At 41.2% G+C, this 9,535-nt stretch overlaps 1 long non-coding RNA gene across 1 annotated transcript; it reads left to right on the top strand.

The window, feature by feature from the left end:
* Positions 1-16: 16 nt before the first annotated feature.
* Positions 17-6,040, top strand: LOC112960867. The gene is made up of 2 exons (XR_003251866.1): positions 17-165; positions 1,478-6,040. It is a non-coding gene; the product is annotated as an uncharacterized LOC112960867 (long non-coding RNA).
* The last annotated feature ends 3,495 nt before the right edge of the window (positions 6,041-9,535 follow it).

The following is a 9,535-nucleotide window of genomic DNA, read 5'->3' as shown; positions in this document are numbered from 1 at the left end:
AGGGGGCCGGCGCGGGGCCCTCCGCCATTTCGGGGCCGCGGGCCGGACGCCGGGGGTCGCCGTGTGCGGCGGCCTTTCCCCCTCGCCACGGGGCGGCCGGGCGCTGAAATCAGCAGGGCTGCGGGGCGGCTGTCGGCCCGCACCTGGCTCCCCGCTCTGCCACAGGTTTGCGAGGGAGCASGGGGGTGGCCGATGCGGCAGGAAAAATAACTGTCCTGCAGCTGGGGGGCAAGTGGAAACAGCCTCTGGTTGTGCGATGTTAAGGCGCTGGGAGCGTTGCGCGAGTTCTTCCTCTTTACCTGGTGTTTTTGTGCTTTCCGGAGTTGTGGGGTTGCTCGTTGCCTTTTCTTTGGGTTGCTGGTGGCGAGGGCTGCCTGTTTCCTCGTGGTGCAGTCCTGGAGCGGTGTGGGACCCCGCTGAGCCCGCCGGCAGCTCTGGGGCCACACAAGTGCGGAGAGGCCTCCGCCGAAACAGGCCTTCCAGTACAGAGGCAGTGCCGGCACCCTCACTGCGGCTAACCGCGTGGGCCAGCGACATGAGAACTCAGGCATTTGAAACCTCGATGTTACGTACATAATTTTAAATATTGCTGACTTGACTGATTTTTAAAATAATAATAATAATAATGTGGCTAGTGCACTGAAGTATCACATCTCAGGTGTCTATTTCTGCACCCTAAAGTGAAGATAACCAAATTAGTCCCCATTCCTATAGATTATGCGTGTGCTTCACTTTATGCATGGATAGTACTTCCACTGAAATTGATGTTAACAAGTCTTTCTTCAAAATGAGGATTTAGTTCTGGAGTAGATACCTAATTAAAAGTCAGCCCTCACATCTTGTCAATATACTTAATCCCATATGACTACAAGAAGGAAGTGTTGATCTGACACTATTTTAGCTATGARTATTTTGCATTTCTATTGTATCTTGAAAATTATAGTACAAGGGAACTGTCTCACTGAAGTACATTAAGTGAGAATGACTTCAAGTGGTGTCATTCAAACTGAAGGAATTTCCCCATAACCAATAAGAAGAGGCAGCTACATTAGTTTTTGAAGTTGGTTGATTGTTTTGTTTTTTTTCTCCTCAAATCCCCAAACTCCAATACACGCTTCCATTTTCATTTAATATAATTTCCCCTAACTAATTTTTTGGAAGTAAAGTCAATGCTCTATTATATTGGGATGTTATTATTAACTTTAGCTTCTGTTGACTTAGCTTCCACTGTAAACCAACAATCTACAAGGCAGATTGTCAAAGACATATGGGGTAATAACAGCACCCAAAAAGGTTTCCCTACTTCTGAACCTGCCTCTAACATTAGCATACCGCTCTTCATCTTCTGAGCACAGAACAAAACCCAAAACTTACAGACTCTGCACTACCTGACTGCTAGAAACATAATTCATAACACACTGCATAACAGAAGGGAGAGAGTTGAAATAATATTCCTGCTTGTCCTTTTTTAATCCAGTTCTGACTTTGCACCAGGCAAGCACTTGGAAAATTACAACTACTGCCAGAGAAACATTATCTAGTTCAGCCAGCAAGTAATAGTTGCTGAAGACAACAGATGGGATTTCACAAGGGAGATCAACAGTTGTTCCTTCCCAGCACACTCCTCAAGATAGCTACCTCCTGTAAATGGGATCAAAGACAATCTCCCACACAGAAATGTGGATATAGTTCAGCTCCAATAGCAGGAAGAAGAAAAAAGGAAATTTGTATTCCTTTTAAATGCTGCCACGGGGATGTGAAAGTTCTGATTGTTCAGCAAAACATGCTACTTTTTGTAAAGCTTGGGGAAATTATGTGCTTAAGCAGGTGTGCAACTTTGCTTGCAAGAGGGTGGTCCCGCTGAAATTACTGCGGAGAGTCGTGAGCATGCTCGAGCCCTGGTAGGGCTGGAACTTGCTTACCAAGCAATCAAGGAAGAGCAGGCGCCTTTGCCAAGTCTGTGCTCTGGCGTCCTGCCAGCACTGCCTTGCCCGAGTGTAGGCAGAGGTGCGCCCTGCAAACAGCTCTGCCCCCGGGACTTGGGCAAAGCTGCATGGAAGATCCTCAGCGGAGCTGAGAACAGGAGGGTGAGATGCCGCCCCGCGGAAGAGAAGTGGGAAGCCTCTGCTGGGCAGATTGCCAACCTGCTCCCCCAAATCCAAAGCCACAGACATGTTTGGTAACTAGGCTGTGCTTCATCTGACAGGGTCAAGCTCTACTGTGCATTTTGCTTTTAGAATGGTTCCATTAAATGTTTTGGGCACGCTATAGATTATTTCTATGGTTAATTAGAGGTACATCTGCAGTGCATCAAGTATAGCTCTGTGTATATCATGGTGTGTTTTTTACTKTCAGCAATGTTTTATACCGTTTCTGTTGTTTTAATACAAGTATAATAATTTTCTTGATTCACTCAGATGTATGCCTGTTTCACAAAAAGGCTCCTGTTAAGCAACTTCACTTAACTCCTGTTAAGGAGCTACTTAGAATGTTAATCAATTAATAGAATTACTGCATTTCAGTGCTAATTTATAACAATGATTTAATCTCCATATATATTATATAAATAATATAAACAATATAAGTCAGTCTCATAATATAAATCAGTCTAGTGGATGGCAATAGATAATACCTTGGTTGTCCTTCGTAGGATATCGATACTGCTCTCTTCTGGACAGATTATATCATGCCATTTTTTAATGTGTTAAGATTAAAGGCATTCAAAGAAAACAACTGCATAAAGCCTCAAAACTGAGAAATGCATGCTCTTGGTTTGTGACCTACAGAAAATGGCACTATTTGCTTTTGACCCTTTACTGTTAAAGGAGTTGCTGACAGTGGCAATGACTAAGTGCAGGAGAGCAGTGTCATGACATTCAGACCAGTGAGGCTAACAGCCTTCCTAACTATCACTTGGCACAAAGGAAATGTACTCTTTTCTTTTCTTTTGCATCCATCTTTCTAAATCATATCCCTGAAGCTTTTGCATTATAGTGAACATGTTTGGTAGAAATTCCCATCCTTCTGCTGCCAAATTAAGTACTTAAAATAGTGACTTCCCCTTAAGGGTAGGCATTTAGATCTGTTCATTGTAAAGGCAGATAAACACAGTATACAAGTGTTTCACAGGCTGAGGCACTCAAACCTTGGCTTGTCTTATACTTTGTATTTTAGTGAGGAACGCTTTGTGGGACTGCTTCTCACATACCACCCCTTTTCCCTGCTGTTACTTTTAGGCTGGAACCAGGAGGGATGGTCAGGAGAAAGCCTTCAATAACATTTGTGCGTGGAGAGGATTTCTTCGGCTGCCTCTGGGAGCCACAAGGCTTGTTTGTCCTATGGAGAATGAAAGAAATAACATTTTTATTTTGTGTATTACAAAAGTGTCAGTTTACTTGCCCAAGGTTCTTTTCACTGGCTGCAGGAAGGTCAAAGCAAAGAAATTATTAGGGGCAAGCAATGTGKAACAGGACCAAGAAAGAGATAACGTGCCTGTGGGTACAATGCCTACAACTTTTAAGACAGCACCGGTGGATCTGTTTATTGAGAAACACCTCTAAGCCTTTTCCAGCAAGACCAACAGATCCACTTTTCTGAATACAGATAATAAGTTAAAAACCCCGGGCACCCACAAAGCAGTAAAAGTCCCCATTTAGAAAATGTGCATGCAGCAGCACTGGCGAAGAGACTGTATGAAATGTCTGAGGCAGTTAGGTTTGCCTGTGCTTTGAGAGAAATGATATGCATCAGGCAGGGTTCAGGCCTGCTGTGGATGCTTCCRCGCTAGCCCTGTATGGTTGCATTAAATATGTGTTACGTGTCTATTTGGAAGGAGCTGTTTTGAATTGTTCTCATCAGCTACTCACGAGAGGGATCCTGGAGAAAGATTTTTTGCAGGTGCCAGTTACAGCTGCGGCATTTGTAACAGTGGTTGGGATCAGGAAAGTTGTTACTGTATTTCCCAGTCTGTAAGAAACAAAACYAGCGGTTTCCTCCTGAAAACAAGAGAAGGTGGTGAGACCTGTTGAACTGGGGATACTTGAGGTAGGGCCTCTATGTTGGCAGGGTGGTGGGAGTGGTGAGTGGGTGATCCCATCTGGGGTGAACCACTCTCGCAGAGGTATGGGGAGCATCTTGTGTCTTGGAAGGAGTGCTGAGGGGAGATCACGAGTCCACCCTGAGATATTGCATGCAGCACAACGGGGAAACCACCTGTGATGAAGCCTTATATTAAAAGATTAGTGATTCCTGTATGGCAAGTGGTCATCAGGTCCTTCCTGAGTCATAAAACAGAGTTTGAAGATGTTTTATAGTTATCACACCAAATTAGATGAGTCTCGAGAACATCTAAGGAGTCACTACGGAAATCACTTTAGGTTCATTGTGAGACACTTTGAGTTCAGTTAATGAAGTAGAACTAACATTTTTTTAGATAGTAACAAGATAAATTCTCAGCACAATTCTCAGATAATAGTTTTCCACAACATTTAAGTATCTGAAAAAAGGAACTTGGAATAAAAATAGATTTTTGAAATAAAATTTTAAATTGCCAGTACTCACAGAATACGTTGCTATTACAGGTCTGGTCTTTTAGTGCTGGCTTCTGTAAGAACAAAGCTGGCAGAGCATGTTAGAGTAATCCAGTCTGCACGTAACAAAGAGTAGAATAGCTCTTGGCAAAATCTCCAGAAAATGTTGCTACCTTCTCACCAGGAGGAAATACAACAACAACAAAAAAAGTAATTCTTGCTTGTAACTGGATGTTCTAGTATCCTAAATAAGCCATGAAACACCCACAGTATATGAGGTTTCCTTAGCTTGTGTGGTTTGTTACACAGCCTTTCATCTTTGTGGCTGTATTTAGTAAACCACCCAATACCAGTGTACCATGCTTTGCTGGAGCTCTACTCTGCATTGATTTGGCTTAAGCCACTTTCCTATGTTCAGAAAAAATTCTGGTATTCCATACTGGGGGCAAACTATTTAGATATTAAGCAGATTTGGCAGTACAAAAGTATCCAGTAAAAAGTAAAGATATGTTCTTTTTTGTTTAAATCACTGTCTGTCTGTATTCTAACCTAGCCACAGTGTGATCCAGGACTAGGCAACGCATCCAGCTAACACAGATAAAGAACGCCACCATGACATCCAAATGCCTTTGGGTCCTGTTACAACCAACAACCCACCAAGTTTAGTCAACCTTCAGTCTACATTTTATTTGAGGCTCTGGATGTGTAATGAAATGCTGAACTTGCTCTATTTTTTTGTCCCAGAAAATTGTGTCATGCTTACATAACTGATTATAGTCCATGGGCCTGATAAAACCTGCTCATGTGAATTGTTCCAGCAGCTATCGCTGAACTTTAGAACAGACTGTATAGCAAGGAAAGAAACATATTTAAAAAAAATTAATTTCCTCTATTCCCTGAAGGCTTCACAGCTTCACATCAGTGAAGGTTACTAGCTGGTAAGACAAGTTACAAACCCGCATGTAGTCTTGCAAATGCCAGTATTTTGATTAATCTCAGTGTGACTGGTCGCCCCAGGAGTCAAAGCATACTGATAAGAGCAAGCATAAAAAGGAGCTATGAAGCCTGCTGCATACCAGCACAGCCACCTGGAGAGTCAACATTAGCCATGGAAATCTCTGCAGAAAAGGTTTTGCGCTTGGCTGCCATCCTCCAGCCATGTCAGAAAAGGAGGCTCAAGGCTGTAAATGACAATGCTGAGAGCAGCAAGGAAAGAGAAGTGATATATGGTAGTGCCCTTAGTGTGAGAAACGCTGCAAAATAATATGTCAAAAGCAATATGGAAACTATACTCAAATGTTTTTAGTAGGAAGTCTTTCTAAGCCAGTAGAAGAATGTCCTTATGAAGGTCAATAACTGTCGCAGACTAGTATCGCTAYGGTGTGGAACTGAGCAAGCCAAAAGAGAAGTTCACCSTGKCTAATTGCTTGAGGGATCTGTTCTAGGGCAGGCTGCAACTTCATAAACATTTGTTATTTCAACTGACAAAATAAAAGAACTTTTATAAAATATTTTGTTTGTTCATTTTTCCTTAGCTAAATTGATTGATCATGAGCAGTGTGCTGAAAGCACTATTCATGCTGGCCACATTTACTTTCCTGGCTGCATGAGTACAGTGCTTACAACTGAAATACGAAATTTCTCATGAGGAGATGACAGGCAGACAAGATTGGAGAGTATTAACTTCTCTTTACTTCTCCCATCCCTTTCCTCTTTCTGGTCCCTAGTGAATTTGCAAAGGTATCATGCCTAGCAAATCTGGCAACTCCGACATTTACTGCTTAGGGACAGGATTTACTCTGAATGATCTCTAACTGTATACCATGATTTTACGTTCAGTCCTGGCTGTGAAAAGTGCAGGCAACCCTTCTCCTGGCCCTAATTGTCTCTGCATTTGGACTCCTGCAAGGACTCTCATTACAACTGTTTCAAGGAATATCCTATTCCATAAATAGTTGTTGTCATCACAGTTATTTAAATACAATCGCTGCAGGTAAATACATAGCCTTACCAGTGAAGGACATTGTCTGTATCACTTGATTGTCTCTATGGGAGTGCTGTAGAAAAGGTTTTCTCTAAAAATAAAACATTAAGGAAAAAAAATCCTTAAAGTAATGACACAGTCTGGTGTAAAAAGAAAAACATGAATAACTCCCCATTCCAGTAGGGCCATCCATTCTTTATGTGGAATAAAGCAGTTTTCCAGGGACACGGATGATCTAAGTTTCTGTAAATAAATACTGTTTCATAATGCATATGTGCAAGGGCACTGAGTTCTTCACAGCAATTCTCTGTGTGTTTATTCCCTGTGCATTTTTTTCAGCYTACCAACCAAAGGAAAAACAAGAAGCTGTGTTTGCTGGGCTTGACAGCAAGAGAGGCTCTTGTGTCCCGTAGCCCATAAAGCGCTCCGTAAAGGTCAAGCACTGCACCCCTGCGGGTGTCGGCCCCTGCGGCGGCTGGGCTGGCCGGCGGGCTCACAGCCACGGCACAGGTGCCGGGGGCCGAGGGGCACCACCACCTCCAGTCTGTCTCGGCTGAGCGTCTGTCTCGGCTGGAAGTAAGGAGCAACCACGAGAAATAAGGGGCCACAAGTTGTTCTGTGGGCTGTTCCACAGAACCAGGGTTTTCTGCAGAAGAGCATGGATTCTCCCGCCTGTGTGCGTCTGCTGACCTCAAATATAAAATCCAAGTGTCAACTGTATATGCACATTTGAAATCAACTTGAATTTGAAATTAAGCCGTAACAGAGCCAATGTTTAGCAGGTTCCTGTAATCTAGGTAAACCCATTCACACATTCAATTTTTTTCTCACTGCAGCCCTTGGTAGCAGTGGGTTTAATAAATACCACAGTTTAGAGCAACTGAAAGAGCAAGGACTTGAAGACCATTAGACCACTTAATATACCTGAATTACGTGTGCACACTCTGTTGAATTTCAGTAAACAGTATTCTTTCCACAAACAGTCCAGAGCCAGCCTTTTGTCTAGTTTCTTACACATTACTGAAAAGTAAACATTTCTTTCAAAGAAAGTAACTGATTCAGGTTAAGGTAGTTTTGTCTGCTAAAATAAAAAAGGGAATTTATGTCTTTTAGGGTAATATATTTCCCCAAATGTAATGCCTTTCCTACTCCTTCTTTTTTTTTTCAGTTGAGATCTACATTTACAGTCAAAGTAATTCTCATTAATTCTTTGTCCTTCAGTGAATATACTATGCCACAAACTTAACCAAAACCAGACTGGGCTCTATCCTAACAAATGAGAATATTATGAATGAAACAGAAATTGCAGTCAGCCACTGAATTTGTTTCTACATCATTTCAGTATCTGTAATATTTAAGGAAATGAAGTATTGTAACTTGTCTGCTATCACCTAATGTGCAAAAATAACAGCTATTAGCTGGAAAACATTTTGAAGGTTCTTTCAACTGCAGGGTATAGAAATAATCTGTCTTTGTAGATATGCTCAATATTTACATGTAATCAAGATAGCAGCTGAAGTATTTTGGATTATTTTTAAATTCCTTCGGAAGGTAAGGAAATTTGATTGCAACACGCAGGATCAAATTACAATTTCTCTCTGGCATTCCTTGTCAGGTTACAGATTATATGAAACAATTAACATACTTAAGGAAATAATCAAATTTTCATTTTGTGTTAATCTGCAGACAAGTGTTGCCCAAAGTTAACACTAATATTATCCTTAGCTGATGCATTGTCAAAGTTTAATCAATTATTTCATTTAAATGTCCTTTTACATTTCAAATATTTGTGATACTGTTTCATTGCTGTCTTAAAGTAATCAAACTGAGGAGGGATGTGTAGCAATGAAAACTATATCAGCAACATTTTGGTATTTCCATGGTTTGATACGTAAGTTGTTACAAAAAATAATATGTTCTCAGCCAGCTGTTTTCTTGTTTTCTCAATTAAAAGAGTAGCTCACATGTTGGCCATACACCGATTTTTTTTCTAACAATAAATTTCATTTTAGCTATGAGAGAACTTAGGAAAATTATATGATTTAATTTTCTCTAATTATCAAGAGAGCTGCGGCATTGTATATGATAATGTTGCACATTTGTATTGCTTCTGCAGCAGATACCTTGTCTTTCTGTATTTTCAGATTTCATAGCAACACATTTTTTCAAGAATCTTGTTCTTGGAAACTATGATAGAATTATTTTCATAATCACTTCCTTTTACATGACACCTCATCCCCAGCAGTCCTCCAGGAGCAACTGACAAACTTCTGAGCACTGTCAAGTAAGCTTTATGATAATTATTATCTTTTCTGATCTACACAAAGTAATTTCTCCACTTGACTGCGAAAGTGCAGACTTCTTCCTATTAGATGTTGATGGAATTTTGACCATCACTCTCACAATCATAATCCATGCATAGATGTAATTCAACCAACCAAAATACATAAATAATATTTAGAATTAACATTAGATCATTACAGTGTTGCCTGCTGTGGACCTGACTTCTAGTGGGCCAGTATACCCCTGATGCTATGCCCCAGCCAGCTACTATCTAGCCCATGATACCGATTTGTGCTAAAATCATTTTTAAATTGCAAAGAATGATTCTATAAGTAATTCTAGATGCAATTCTTTTAGCTAACGCTATTCTGGAAACATATCTCAAACATAGCTTTTTGCATTTCAGTGGCAGCATAAATGTTCTGCATAGAATTTGCTGAGAAATGTAGACTTCTGGGTATTTAATGGTGCTTTAATACATGTGCAACAGGTTGGTTTGAATAAATGAAACAGCTTTCAGCAAAGAAAGCTCAGCTTCAATCCCACAGAAGTCGCTTTGTGGCGAGGCTGAGTATTCATCCTGCTTTCTTCATCATTTCCAGTTCTTTGATTCGATCTGACCTGGTCCCTGGCTACAAACAGCCGTGGCAGGGCAGGATCAGGGAGCATCTGTACCTCTCAAGGAGAGGAGCTCATTCTCCTCATTTCTCTCCAGGGCTGCAAAGCCCACCTAGGATTT

Source organism: Apteryx rowi, unplaced genomic scaffold (genome assembly GCF_003343035.1).
Source record: "Apteryx rowi isolate R43461 unplaced genomic scaffold, aptRow1 scaffold_123, whole genome shotgun sequence".
Taxonomy (NCBI): domain Eukaryota; kingdom Metazoa; phylum Chordata; class Aves; order Apterygiformes; family Apterygidae; genus Apteryx; species Apteryx rowi.
The sequence above is the reverse complement of the archived record's forward strand: the minus strand, read 5'-3'. Positions and strand labels throughout refer to the sequence as shown.